Source organism: Equus quagga, chromosome 2, assembly GCF_021613505.1.
Source record: "Equus quagga isolate Etosha38 chromosome 2, UCLA_HA_Equagga_1.0, whole genome shotgun sequence".
Classification (NCBI taxonomy): domain Eukaryota; kingdom Metazoa; phylum Chordata; class Mammalia; order Perissodactyla; family Equidae; genus Equus; species Equus quagga.
This window is the reverse complement of record NC_060268.1, coordinates 140075215-140091736: the sequence shown is the minus strand read 5'-3', so window position 1 is coordinate 140091736 and position 16522 is coordinate 140075215.

Genomic DNA, 16522 nt, shown 5'->3' with positions numbered 1-16522 from the left:
TCTAAGTCAATCAGTTGCTGGTGCTTCTTCACATATCTCCGTCTTAAAGCCAAAGTTTAAAAATAATATGCCATTTTAATTTTAAGTCTTTTCTCAAAGATGTGTTGAAATAACAAACAGCAATATTCCCAGTTAAAATTTTTAAACTAAACCTAATGCATTAGTAATGCAAATTAGAAAATATCACTATTGCTTAAATGTAAGTGCCATGTGGGCAGGTGACTTTTTAGTTTTGTTCACGACCATATCCTCAGAGTCTAGAATAGTTCATGGCCCCTAGCTGTGCTTGCTTGTCAAATGACTGAATCTTTATTATTTGATTCTAAATCTATAAAACAAAGTTTTATTTTAGCATTAAAAAAGAATTGAAAAATCATTAAAGAGAAGAGAAAAGTTCTCATAATCTTTATTAGTAATAGATTTAAGAAACAGACTTTTAACAGTATCGCTTTTCTTAGTGTTGTGAATAAACATACTGGACAACCATTTTTATTTTTTCACCTCTAATAATTAAAATTTGCTTCATATGGACTGTTATAGTTTATCCTTTTACCTTTGAAAGTAATATCCTAGGAGCCATGTCTTAAATGGTGAATTTTCCCAACAGCTTCATAAACTTGGAAAATATCTTCTTTCCCACAGTTACATTCTTACTAATGTTTGAAAGAGCTGGCAAAGGATCAAAAGATCTCATTATTAAAAAAAAAGAAAAGAAAGTTGCAAAACTAAGTTTTCCTAATGCCTCAAGAGGATGGTGAATAAAAGAAAATTCCATCACCACCAGCCCCCCAAATGATTAGACTTTCATCTAAGCAATCTAGCATTAAGAATCATATTCTTCCCAATGATATATTATCTATAATTTTATTTCAAATACTTTTAGTAATATTTTCTTTTGTGAAAAAACCTATGTAAAATAGGTTTAAGAATCTATTGTTCAATGACTACAGTAAGCTTTCCATTGTATCCCTTTACAGTCAAAATGTGAAACGAAGTCCTCAAAAAACAACGCTGTTCAGAATAGTGATAGGATTATCTAGCTAACTGAAAATCCGGCAACTGAAAGATCTCTTGTAGGAGTCTTGCAACATTAGTTAGTTGCCATGAGAGGACAATGGAACTGAAAGTGAATTAGTAGGACTTATTGTCGCAATAGCCATGAGGAGTCAATTTACATGTTTAATCAGAGTGTGAGCTTGGGAGCACTCATGTCCTCAGAGTGAATGTAGTTCCTGCCAAACTGATTTTGTTTGTAATCTAGTTCAATGAGATGCTAGGGAAGCCATAGAAAACCAGCTGTGAATGATGCTGGCAGGAGAACTTCTGTGATATATTTTGACTTCCTAAGTTGGTGCTTAAGACCACAGAAGGTGTTTTTTTTCCTTCTGGACCTAAATTTATCTTCCTATTCAATAGTCATCCAGGGAAGACTGAAGCTAACAGCTACCCTCTTTAATTTATTCTGGCTTATATTCCAAAACTAAACTACAGCCCTAAAAAAGTGCTTAAGCTTCATTTGATAGAAAGCTTTGGAATAAAATAAATATGTTTCAAAATATTACTTCATAGAGATGCAAAACCAATTTCAGAATTTCTATCATACACATTTCATTTCTATCCTAAATAAAAAAATATTTAGAATATATTTCCACTGGATCCTTTTATAGTTTGAATGCTCTAAATGTATATATTCTTAGATTTTAGTATAATACCCTGGAGTCTAATTTAGTTAAATTTGGAGGGTTTTCTCTAGGCAATATGAAAGGAATGAATAATATTTCCAATCTATGCTTTATACTTAGATGACAGAAAGCATCTTGAAGAAAATATGCCTATCTAAAAAGCATTTACCTGCATATTTATATATCCCAACAGACAAAATGTATGAAAACATTAACTTCAGGTAAAGGGAAAGAGTATCATATAAAGTATGAATTCTAGCATTTTTATGTGTTATCAAATCTCATTATACCGTAGAAATTCTCACTCTGGAAAGAAACGGTTTTAAAATAGGTTGTTATATGTAATAAGAAACATATAACTTTCAAATTACTTTTCCTACTCATGATTTTTATTCAGCAATGAATCAGTCAATAAAATTGATTGCCAATTTTTCTTATTTGTCGATTCTAAGGGGCAACACAAAACGAATATTTATCAATATGGTTTTGTTTTCAGCATAATGCTTTTACATAAGTGGAAAGTATGTGAGAAGTAGTCTTTAATGATGGAAAATTATTTTACATTCTAGCTTAATTTATTATGTAAAAATAAATTATTTAGAACTAGAAAAGCAGAATGGATAATCTGGTTACACATTATTTGGATTAAAAATGAGGTAACATTATGAGATTTATTCTCTTGTGTGGCTCAAAACGGTCTGATTGCACACTCAAATCAGTTTTGTTACTATGATCACAGCTTGAGCTCTAGAGTCCTAAGTCTATGAGTGACAAGAAAACAGTGGGAAAGGATGTCCTAAAAACCTCTTTTTTTATGAGTAGTATCTTTATGTTTATGAGAATTCCTATGTTAGAATGTTAAGCAATTTAGTTGACAGATAAGAACAGCGCCTGGTGTGAGGGGATAAATGACAATCTAAAAAAAAAAAAGCCTATTGACACTAAATGTAAAGAGACACATTAAATCAAATAAACACACTAATTCATATTCTACCTTATAATAGGGTTTAGAGGAAGAAAGCCCAAACCAATAAAGTACCACTGATTTTTACAACTTGGCTTAAAACAAAAAGTAGAGTGAAAACAAAAAGCATAAAGAGCCATGATGGGCTGAATACTAAAATGAGCATTTGTGTGTGTGTGCATATTTATGACTTTTAATCAAATGGCTCTTAGACATATTTAATCCCTTAAGACCAGACTCTCGAGAGAGTAAATTCTTTGCATACTGCTGAATCAGTGATGGGCCAAGGTTTAAAAGTTTCATGTTTCAAATGGTTTGAAGAGAGAAATAGGCTTTAATGAGAGTTTGTAGGACTACAAAGAGATACACTGAAGTGATTAGCCAAATTATCTGAAATGTCTTGAAAGTAATCGTTTTCTCAGTGTAGTATGAATTTAAAATAAATATGATTCTGGTAATCTGAGAACTAAAGTTAAATCTTGGTAATTTGCACATCAATAGAGTTATTTTACCATTTTTCATTTCAATGTTCTTAAATATTTATTGAAAATAGTCTTGATTCAATTACACGTTTGGTTTAAAATGAAGTATTGATTATCTCCATTTTTTTCTTATCTATTTATTTATTTATTTTATTTTATTTTGAGGAAGATTAGCCCTGAACTAACATCTGCTGCCAATCCTCCTCTTTTTGCTGAGGAAGGCTGGCCCTGAGCTAACATCCATGCCCATCTTCCTCCACTTTATATGTCGGACGCCTACCACAGCATGGGATGCCAAGTGGTGCCATGTCTGCACCTGGGATCTGAACTGGTGAATGCCCGACCGCCAAAGCAGAATATGCACACTTATCTGCTGAGCCACCGGGCCAGCCACCAACTCCAATTTTGTACAAAATAGCACCCTAGGTCTCTATGTACTTTACTCTATTTGCCCTGATAGCTCTAATAATCTTACACATTAAATATATATGAATGTTTTATATATATAACATTATGACATTTATCAATTGATTTACTCTCTTCTCCCCAAGAATGTCAACCCCTTAAGAGCATAGATTTTTGTTTGTTTTACTCATAGTTTTAGTGCCAACAAAGAGTACAATAAATGAATGAATGAACCGGAAAACTAAATAGTTAAACGGATATGACCAAGAAAAAGCCATTGGTTCTTGGGGTGATAGCAGAAGAAGTACTACACCAGTAATGGTCCTATTCCTAGGTTAGGTGTTGGAGAGAAATTTCATACTTGCGAGGGCTTCAAGAAAGAGGAAAGAAAACAAATTTGAGTTTGAGCGCTCGACTCTCATGCAGCACTGAGATGACTGAAATCTTGATAGGGACAATAGAGGGTATTTGGAACACTTTGGAATTTTATCACAATGTGATACTGCCACACCAGAATCATGCTATAGGAAGCTATTGATATTAGCAAGAAAAAGACTTCATTTTGTAACTACTCCACTGGGAAGGAAGTGATGGTTTCGAAAATATGGTTTTTCGCTAGCTTTGGTCACAAGCAGATTGGCAGGATGAAAACAGAACCCAGTAGGGAGGGAATAGAAGAAGAAAGGAGTGGGAGAATTGATGGGCAAAACCTTCCAGGTACTTTAAAAAGGCATAAAAAAACAGGAAAAATAATAATTAATATATAAATAATCTAAAATTTGTAAACAATTGCCTACTCACCTGGACGTTAAATATATTCATATTTGGCAAAATGTAAGACATTAATAGGATCTTTTGGTAGTGGATTTTGCTTCTGACCGTTCCATACATTCTGAATCTTGACAGTAGGATCCTGTGAGAACAACTCGGGGAAAGCAAGCCCAGGGGACACTAAGGTCCTATATAAAGGAAGAGCAAGATCTCAAGGACAGGATAGTTTGGAAGTTAAATGAAATATGAATGCATTTTTTCTCCCTGGCTGGTGAGGCTGGAACCAGTTATGCTCATCTTATAAACAATAGGAAGAAATGGCACATTCATGAATTTTCGACAGTTTAGAGTGTTTGAGAGAGTTGACTAACTTCATCTAAACACACCCAATCAAAAAACATATACACCCACACAATCTCTTTCTCTCTCTCTGTTTGTCAGTCTGCCCTTCTCATCACCAGCTGTTTAATTTAATAAGAATTTGTTTTCAGAATAAACAGTTCAATGAACTACATTCGTTAGCATTGTTTTTATATATCGCAAAGACACTTTGCTGTAAGTTAAGTGAAACTCACATGAATGCCAGTAAATTAAAAGATCAACATAAATAGGACTGTTCATTTATAGTTAATAACGGGAAAATATTCCTCCTTTATTTTATTTTAATTTTAAAAATTAGAATAGTTTTCTATCATCCATGAAAACATTTCTTTAAATTGATTTCTAAACTTATAGAACTAAAAGACTTAGGTTTTCTCTTTAACTGTCTAATATCTGACTTAAGGAAAGTTCCAAACTCCTGTTTTTAGAGTTCTGCACAAGGAAAGATATCTAAGAATTATTAGATATTTTGCGGTTATTTCTTCCAGTCGCCTATTTACCTCAAGCACGATCTAGCTATTATATTTGCCAGTTTTCTTCCCTCTGTATTCTACTTACTTTGGAAAGACAGATCTTTCAAGGCAATAAACATGTTTCTGCTATTTCTGTCCACATTTCTAAAGTAACAGAGGAAATCATGTGTGTATCTTAAATTATGAATTCTGTGTATACACAAACATGTAATTTTAGCTTGTGTTTTAAATTACAAAATATTCATACATTTGTAAATCTCTTGAATAAGACTTTTTAAAAAGCTTGTTCTATTAAAAATTACAGATGTACTTTGTCCTGCACTTATTAGTTTGGAAGCTCAAATCGCTAACAAAATTGCCAAGAGGGACTAGATAGGGAAGGAGGAGGGGGCAGAGCTCAGGTAAGCACATTGATTGCCTTTATATTGACTGAGAGGTATCAGACGACTAGAAACAGGCTGAAAGTCAAATAGGGCATCACTTCATTTGCACTTCTGGACTGAATCCAATTCTGTCAAAATATCTAAAGTTAGTAAATCAGAAGTCTCTATATCTGCTCTACTTCCCTTCCAATGTTTTTTTATTTTTATTTTTTGAGGAAGATTAGCCCTGAGCTAATATCCACCTCTAATCTTCCTCTTTTTGCTGAAAACGATTGGCTCTGAGCTAGCATCTGTGCCCATCTTCCTCTATTTTATATGTGAGACACCTCCACAGAGTGGCTTGATAAGCAGTGCATAGTTCCGTGCCACAGATCCGGACCTGGAACCCCAGGCTGCCAAAGTAGAACGTGCAAACTTAACCACTGCTTTTCTGGACCTGCCCCCTCCCTTGGGATCTTTTGGGAACACATCATATCAATAGGTCTTTGCAACTATTAATGAAGTCACATGAAAATTTCTACTGTGAGGAGATAACTTTTTTAAATATATATATATATATATTTTCACAGTTCTTGTTGTGTACAGATTTACATAAAAGAACTTGATATAGACAAAGTGTTTAAGTTTATATGTTGAAATTCTAACTAGCTACATCCTTCTTTCTCCCTCAATTAAGTGATTCATATGCAAGTCCATTAACAGTCATGCCTGATCATTCCCATGTCAACACTATTTTAACAGAATATAAAGAAAATATAGACCAAAAGAGTAATGCAATATAATTTTAAATTAAATGGGAATAAATTATAAAATACTGTCTAAATATTAAACATAACTAAGAAGATACTTATTTTGGGAAATTAATAGAAGTTTCATTTGAATATTTAGAATGTTTCTCATGCAATGCTATTTAAAAGTGATGCATTTTGTCTATAAGAATAGAGGGCTGGATTTTCCTTTTTTTGGTTTCAGTCTTAGTTTATTCTTCAGTGAACTATAGGAAAAGCAAATAAACCTGAACATACTCCAGGCAAAATGATAACTCATTTCCATTCAACAATGGAAAATATATAATTTTTTCTTTATCTTGGACATACAAATGGTCCCCAATATACAATGATTCAACTTATGATTTTTCAACTTTACTATGGTGCAAAAGTGATACATATTCAATAGAAACCATACTCTGAATTTTGAATTTTGATCTTTTCCCAGGCTTGCAATATGAAATACAATACTCTCACAATGCTGGGCAGTAGCAGCAAGCCACAGTTCCCAGTCAGCCACGCGATCACGAGGGCAAACAACCAATGCACTTCCAACCGCTCTGTACCCACACAACCATTCTGTTGTTCACTTTCAGTATAATATTCAGTAAATTATATGAGATATTCAACACTTTATTATAAATTAGGCTTTGTGTTAGATGATTCTGCCCAACTGTAGGCTATGATCTGAGCACATTTACGGTAGGCTAAGCTAAGCCATGATGCTTGGCAAGTTATGTGTATTAATTGTACTTTTGACTTATAACATTTTCAACTTATGATGGGTTTATCAGAATGTAACCCCATTGTAAGTAAAGAAAGATGTTTATTTTTGAAATTACCAACTAGAAGTCACCTCTGGTCTCCCACAATCAAGATTTAGTAATCAAGGATTTCATTTTGATATTTTTGTCCATGTTACTGATTCTTTAAATACTGTCCACAATGAATACCTTTCAAATAGCTTTGTTGAATTTTAATTTGCTTTTGAGTTTTTATTTAAGGAATGCTATGTATTTCACATATTTAAAGTATATAATTTGACAAATTTTACATATGTAACACTATGAAACTATCATCATGACAAAGGTAATGAACATATCCATGTCCCCCAGAAGCTTCCTCATGCCTCTGTTTAAGCCCTCCCTTCTCTCTGCACTGCCCATTCTCAATCACTGATCTCCTTTATGTCACTATAGATTAGTTTGTGATTTCTAGAATTACAAATCCGTGAGAACATAGAGCATGTACTATTATTTTTGTCTGGCTTCACCTGATTATTTTGGGAGTTATCCATGTTGTTGGGTATATAAATATTTCATTTCCTTTTCATTGTTGAATATGTCATTGCACTGATATACCACAATTTGTTTATATGTTCATCTGTTGATGGACATTTGGGTTTGTTTCTATTGGTTTGGTGCTATTACAAATAAAACTGCTGTAAATATTCATATACAAATCTTTGCATAAATATCTGCTTTTATTTCTTTTAAGTAAATATTTAGAAAAAAATACAAAGTCACATGGTGAGTATATTTTTAATAATTTTTAAAAATGCCAAGCTGATTTCCAAAAATAGTGGTGCCACTTTATTAATTTTAGACTTTCTGATAAGGTGTGTAGTGGGACCTCATTGTGTTTTTAATTTGCATTTTCCTAATGATATTGGGCATCTTTTCATGTTCTTATTTTTCATCCATATATTTTTTTGTTTAGTGTTTGTTAAAATATTTTGCTTTTATTTTGTTGGGTTGTTTTCTTATTATTGAGTTTTAAGAGTTTTTTTATATAGTCTGAATACATGTTCTTTATCAAATGTGCGATTTTCAAATAATTTCTTCCAAACTCTGGCTTGACTTGTACCCTTTTAATTGTATTGGGAAAATGCAATTAAAATATGGTCTGTCTTGTTAAATGTTCCACGTGGTGCACTTGACACAATGTATTATAAATGATGTTTCCAATAAGCCATATATATTAATATAACTACATCACAAAGAGATGCCAAGTTATGTGTAATATGCATCAGTGACCTGGCTCATTGAAAAATTGATGACTCTCAAAATTCAAGAACTCCCATACTTTTACTGCTAATACAGTTAATCAGTAACAAAGTAAATTTGGAGAGAAATGGTCCTTGATGTGAGAAAAATTTTGTGCAATATCAGTTCTGCTAATCATGTGTAATTTTGTCTACTTTCCTCACATGCATAGAAGGAGAAACAATGCCTCTTTTATGGATTGTTCAGAGAGTTTAAAATGTAATCTATGTGCAAGCACTCAATACCTACTGAGTGCTACCTTATTATCAATAGCATAGTATTGATGATGATATTGAAAATTCAACCCTGCTCCAAATGTGCACACACAAAGAAAGAATTCACATAAGAAAATAAAGGTCAGACAGATGTGAATTATAAAGTCTCTTGAATAACTAATTGTGGAGCACAGCCATCATCTGGATACAAGATCAAGACGACACAGAGACACTATAACTCTCTTTTCCTGTATATGAGAAGAACTTGATAAATCCATACCTGGATGAGTCACCCTGGCTTATAATATGACTACCTAGGATAGCTCAAGAACTCTAAAGATTCTGTGATCTGTATGATGTGGGTCATGGAAAATGATTCCGATAAACTTGAGAGGCAAATATGAGAGACTGCCGAGATAAGGCTTTAATGTGTTAAATATATTGAATCAATAGTCATTACCATTTTTTAAAAGAGAATATGATATGAATGATCTGGTTTATTTACTGTTAGGGGAAAACCCTTAAAATTTCACAATACCATTTATACATGGGAGGACAAAGTACTTCATAACCAAACTTCACAGCACTCATAGTATATTCAAACAAAACTGGAGAAAGAGTAACTATTGAGCCAAGGTCACATCATTTTTAATGCTTTATTTAAATTGATCAATTGACTAAAGGGGGAAAAACTCACTTTAGAAATATTGCCCTTGGTAATACTGTTTGAACTGAGGGAATGTACACACTCAAAGAAATATGCCATATCCTCAGATATTGCACAAACACAGCTCAAGGCAGCCTCTGGTCTTCGGAGTGAAAAGATCACTTTGACAAACTTAGATGATATGCAGTAAATGTGATTATAAATCCTTAGTAAAGAATTTCAAAATAAAAATAAAATTGCCAATTATTAAGTGACCCTGGGAAAAGATATAACAGCTTTACGTAAATAGAGCTCAAAAAAGGAAAGCTGATATGTTTCTAAATATAGTTGTTTAAGAAGTATGATTAAGTTCATAGGATTCCAAAAATATTCAAGAATTGTGAGATATTTTATTGAGCTTAATATCTCATTTAGCAAGTAAAACAAGACAAAGTAAGAACAAAAACATGTAAATAAAATATAAAATTCAATGAAGAATAAAACTACACTAGTACTTAAATTTATGGATGTCAATATCCACTTAACAGACACTACATGGAATTTCTCTGGGTTATTATGAGGATGGGGAAAGCATTAGAGGAAGGCTGTGAGGCCCTAGGTCCTATACTGCTTATTGAGAGAACATTTCTTTCAGGTTACATGGCTGAACATCACAGATCCTTATGAAGTTCACAACAAAAGAACAGAACACTTCAAGAGACCATGAAATGAAGGGGAGGTAGCACATCACTTGAGATACCATTCGTCTTTATCCGTCAAAAATATTCACAATATCCCAGCATTATGCAGAATATACAGTGATCAGCCCAGCACAGATGATCATCTAAACTTATTGTGGTTTTGCCTTTGGTGCTTGCAACTATTCCAAAGAGATTTTCATGCAACTCACCTGAACCTAAAATTCTCCCTCTCTGAAAGATTATAGCTGCAAGAAATCCAACCTTAGATAAAGCACACTTTTACTCTTATTTAATTATATATAGATAACATGAAAATATTTCCTTGTGATCAAAAGTATGAATGTCAAGAAAAGAAAGGGAGTGTATTAGGGAAAATGTTGTCAGAAAAAGGTACAACATCTCATATTGGAAATGAGTAATCCTTTTGACACAGATTCACTAGTGGAAATAGAGGAGGTGATTGAAAAATAGGGTATTAACACACTTGACAAAGTGCAGGAGGCATTTGAAAATTACTTATGAGTTTCTCTCATGTCTTCCTGGTACTAACCATTACTTCTATTCTACCCAGGACATCAGTATTTCCAGGAAAGATTAAGATATATTTTAGAAGAAATGTTGAGAGAAGGAACAAAGAAAATGTTAGCTTCTAACATACGAATCAGCTTGATGGAGTGAGTCAGTATCCATGAGAGTTAGGTCACTGTACTGGGAGAGAATGTTCTGGTCTTCACACTCAATTTAGCATAAAAGTAACTGAACCTATAGATTCAGGTTTAGCAATCTCCCTTTAGATTATCACAGCTACCACATCTGACTGATAGAGAGAAGACGGGAAATAAAACCTTGCCCTCCCCCTTTGCTAATCAACGATATCTATGAGGAAAAAATCAGGACGACAGAAGAGTGACAAATGCAGACAAACTCAGAGAGGGAAATTTTGTTTTTGTAAGAGAGGGCAACACCAAGGGCAAAGTAGGATCTCTTGCCCTCAAACATTCTTGACGACTCTGGAAGCCCCATCAAAGAAAACTTGTAAACTTATTATTGTCAGGGAGAGAGAAGCTCTGAATTTCAGCTTTTTTGAATTTCGTAATCATCATCTTAGCTGAGACTCTGCCTAAGGAGTGGACCAGAAGGGTCTTTGTAGCAGGAACAGGTGGCCTTGCAGAAGGCCATAGAGCGTGCCTCATTCATCACAGCTAATGGAACTCAGAGTAAGACTTCATCACAGAGCAAGGGGTAGGTCACTACTGGGCCCTCCCCAATATGAAAAAACATACAGAGGCTCAGACTTCAGAGGAAGAGAATCAGGGAGACCAGGAATGTCATATCAAAGACGAGAGGAAGCTGAGTGCCTAAAACCACAATTTTTTTATATCATCATGAGATCTTCTCAGTTACACTATACTTCATACTTCTCATCCCACACCTCCACACATATCTGCACACCCAGACACTCCTTTAGGGAGAGAGGCAGGAGGAGGACTTGGCATCACCAAAACATGGAGCAATTTTTTAATCCAAGAGAGACCGAATACTGAATACTTAGGATAATTAAGTTTGAATTTAACTACTTATTTATTTATTCCCTGTAGCTAACAACAACATGGAGGCTTGAGATGTAGGTGAGACTAGTTACAGTCTAAAGAGAAGAAATTTCATTTTCTCTGCAGATCCAAGGTTTAATTTTGTCAACAAAATCATGTGATCTAGTTATAAGAATAATGTGAACACATAAAGGATAGTGTGACAAGGGAAAACAAGGTTGTCAAATCAAAAATCACAAAAAAAAGCAATAAGAATAGTTGGAAGAAAGGACACAATCATCTACATAAGTAGAAGATAATACACAAAAATCTCCCAGAAATTCAAAGACAAAGAGTAGAGAATAAACCAATAAATAAAGAAAAAATAATGAGATGAGAGATTGATCTGGAAGGTTCAATCCACAAATTAGAGAAAGTAAAGGAAAAGGGAGCAAGACAGAAAGAAAAAAATAAAATAATTATAAAAGAACATTTTCCTCATTTATAGATCACATTTTAAAAATTAAGAATTTCCAGAGAAACTTGATGAGAAGTGTTACACAAAACATAATCTCCTGGAATTTTCAAATGTTAGTGACAAAGAAAAATAGAAGCTTAGAGGGATAAACAACCAAAGATATAAGAATTAGATTAGCCCCTAAACTGTCTACATCATTAAATATATGAATACATTAGACAATCATATGCAGAACTTACAAGGGAAAAATGTTTCAGCTTAAAATTCTATTCCAGCAAATATGTTGTTAAACTCAAAGTAGAATGATATTTTTCTCTTTAGATGAAGAACATTGGCCCTGAGCTAACATCTGTGCCAGTCTTCCTCTATTTTGCATGTGGGATGCCACCACAGCATAGTTTTATGAGTGGAGTAGGTCTGCCCCTGGGATCCTAACCCATGAACCCAGGAAGCAGAGCTCAGGAACTTAACCACTACACCATGAGCACAGCCCCTAGAATGATACTTTGAGATATACAAGGACACAGACAATAAAGGAAGAGATATCCTTTCTAAATAATCCGAAAGAAGACCAAAAAGGATAATTAATAATTAAGAATTTTGAAATAATTAGAAAATGTGTATTATAATGCACTGAAAGTGGAATTTTAATAATTAATGTTTCTGTGATTGCTACTAATGGAATATAATATTTATTAAGCCTTTACTAAGTGCCAGACATTTTGTTAAGCTCTTTAACTATAATAATATAGTTAATCTGTACATCATTTGCATGAGGTAAGTACTTCTAGCCCTAATTTCTATCCCAAAACTCTCACTGATGACTTACAGATGTTAAGTAACTTCTCCTTAAGCATGATAACTTTTTTTGGTTAGCGTGTATGTGTGTATTTCTATGAAAAAGTTAATACATATTTGTAAAAAAGAAAAAAGGAAAACAATGACATTTATAACCCCAAATTAATAAATACTAAGAGAGAGTTGTGTAAGTAAATATTCTCTATTCCACATTTTACAAAATAAAGTGTAAAAATTTCCTTGATTATACAAAACGTAATAATCTGTATTTTGAAGGCAGAAATGTTACAGAATTTCCGAATATGGATACAGCTCCAAACAGTCAAATCAAATCTGGCTCTTGACAGATGCTTAGAATACAACTATGTGAAGAAGAAAACCAGTTTACAAATTCTAGATAAGTTATTTGGTTGCAATATGTCAAATATTACTCCTCTCACTATAGCCTTCCTGCCTAATCACTGCAAAAGCAACATTTATAAGAAGCTCTTTGCCTGGTTCTCATAAGAAGAAATTCTCCTTAATAAATTATCCATTAATTTCTTAGCAACTACTTTTGTAAAGCATATGAATATGACATGACTATTTTTATTACTTGGTTTCGGAGCATTTTTGTTTCATTTCTTTCTTCTCATAGAAATGTGGTCAATCCCACTAGAAACTTGCGTTCTAGCTTGGGAGACAACATTAATACAACGCAAAGTCAATGGACAATAAAGTGTATTAATAAAATAACATATTATTCAGTGCAATTAGAAGACAAGGAATTTATAACGTGTGGTTATTTACAGAGTGTATATGATAAGGGTAAAATTACTTTGGGTTAGCAAAGCTATAATGTTCAGGGAAGAATTTACAGGAGTCAGTCTTGAACTAACTTTAAGTGATGAGCAGTCTATGTATAGAGGAATCTAGAAGTCACTTTATAAACAACATAAACCAAAGCAAAGGACATGTTGACTAGCTAGACTTAGGAGTGGAGGGTATAACAAAGAAAAAAGGAGACACAGAATCAACAAGTAATTCAGATTGCCCTGAAAATTAAACTTCAAAGTCAAAACATTCTAGAGTTCAAATATCTGATATTTGATTGGCTGTATTACAACTTGTAAGTAACACGAGATGAAGATGATTTTTATTTCTGTGTTAAAAATCCAGTTACCCAATGACCAACTAGAAACCAAGATCCATAAAGAAATAAGACATATAACAGTTGAATGAAGGAAGGCTGTTTAAAATGAAGCATTACAAAAATGGAATAGATGGAACTAGGCAAAGGGGTCATCTTCTGCTTGGTTACTGTCCTTTGGGGTTGCAAGTAAGAAGCAGTGAATGTCAAATATTCTAAAAAGATCTGTAAGCCTGCCTTACAAGCACTGATTAAAAGAACTGAATACCAATGTAACCACCAGATTTCCTTTTCTTTTATCTGCTACTGAGAATACTGAGTATTTTCTTATCTCCCTTACTTTCAGAAGTTCTCTTGCTATGTGCCTATCTATACATATTCATCACTCTGACAGCAGCATCAAGAATAAAAATTCAGATAAGAAAACATGCTGTGCATTACTTTATCTTTTAAATATGGGACATACATAAAAATAGACATACAAAGACAGCTTCTTAGAATGAACAGTAAAAATAAGCACAGTGCATCCTCATTTTTATCCTGATAAGCACAGAGCAATGGCATATATTGATCATTTGGGTTGTGGGTATTTTTAATTCCTCTTTCTTCTCCTAAAAGTCAATAATGCACGAGCTCATTTATAGGAAATCCTAGATTTACTGCCTAGGTGATTATACTTCAACAGATTATTCGTCTCCCACTGCCACTCAGGCAGTGGGAAGATTGGGCCGAACACACGGATAGAAGACTTTTAAAGTCATAGCAATTTTGGAGCTGACTGTCTGAATGAGCCTTCATTGTATACTCGAATGCCTCAAAGACAAGGTACAAGTTCAATGCTTAATAAACTCTTTCACCACTACTGTACTTTTACAACTACTTTTCTCTAAATAACATCTTAGAGAAGAGGGTTGTGCCACGTTGCATTACGTGCTGGACTTCATTTGTCAGGCACTAGTAAAATTCTTTTGAAAATATAATTGTGTTATGCCAACTAATAGGATTCTTAAACAAGGCAAGAAATGGCCTCTGTGAAACCTTATTTTGGTTAATTTGGGATTGTTTTATTGCAAGATGTTTTGCTATTTTTGTTATTAGCTATGGCAGGGATTGAAGGAATAACTAGTTCTTATTATTTAAATGTATATTTCCCTAGAAAAGACAAGCTGAATATGTCCAGGGATTTTTTTTTAAATCCCACATATTACTCTAGTGTTATTTTAAAATTTATATTACCAGCAGTGATAAAGTAATTGAAAAGTATCAAACTACTTTTTTAAGAAACAAAGCAGTTGAAATATAAATGCAAAAGAGCTACCTTTCATTTAACTTTCCAGTTTATTTTACAATATTAAATTAGAAATATGCATTTAGAGTTATACTCATAAAGCATTCACATCCAATTGTGCCTCCTTCCAAAACCAGAGGAGAAACAGCTGAGAAATACGAGGCCTGAAAAGATTCCAAATTCTTCTATCCAGCTGTTAACTTTTCTGAAAGTTCTAGTGAGAAGCTAATGAAAACATGACTAAAATAACGACGAACTGCGATGCTTTTTCCTTGATTTATTTCCTAGATTTTTATTTGTAACTTGAACCCCAAGTCACTCCAATGAGGGCTTTCAAAAAAAATATGCTTCCTGTCATTCAACTTTCCTAAAAGCCAGTGCCTTGAGGGTTGGCATTTACTTTCCACATTTCAACATCTCTGCCCTTCCTTCCTTCCTTACTTCCTTTTAACAAGCACTCAGCCAGAAGTACATTGACAAGAGTCTCTTCAGAGGAAAAGAGCAGCAAGTAAACAGATTTCATATCAAAATGCTTTTGTTGTTAAATACAAAATTTTCCCCAGAATATATAAAGTGATAAACAATACTTCTACCAATAATTTATAGTCTTAGATAACACGAGTTCAATGTAACATTAGTCACTCTTTAATAACTCAGATCAACCATTTTCTATTGAGAATAAAGAGCTATGAATTAAAAAAAAAAAAGAGAGACTCTTTCAGTCTCTTAACATCACTCCACACTCAGATTTTAGATTTTATGTTTTTCCTGACATTGATCAATTCATGTTTCTCATGGTTTTGTCCTGGTGGCTGTTGAATTTGGACAAATGTTTCTACATGTGCTCCTTTCAGTGGATCAATTACAGCGTCGCAGCTGTCTCATGATGTTTAGCAAGAAAGTCTTTGCTGAATGGCAGAGAGACTAAATCAATCAAACATTTCTATTTTGCTGAAAACAACTGAGACTTGGGAAAAGCAACAAATGGTAGACACCTCCACATAGGTGGGTTTTCAATAAAACAAAAGAACAATCACAAAGTAATTGCCAACATATAGATGATGGTTGTAATCTGGATCCCCAAACCAATAATTTACTTACGATTCTCTTCATGAGATACAACCCTTAGTTACTAAACTATTGACATGAGGCTTTAAATGTAAACTTCACTATAAAATAGAATATACTATACCTTATTTGTAGATCTTGTGCAGAGTATTCAGAAACATGACATTGCAAATTTCTGTAAATAAAAAGAACTGATAAGTCAAACGCATTTTTCAAATTTTAATCTGAGCAACAGTTACGTAATTAAGGGCACACTATTGTTAACTATCAAATATTTTCTTACAACTTCTGGTGTTGGTAAAATTTTTATACATTGC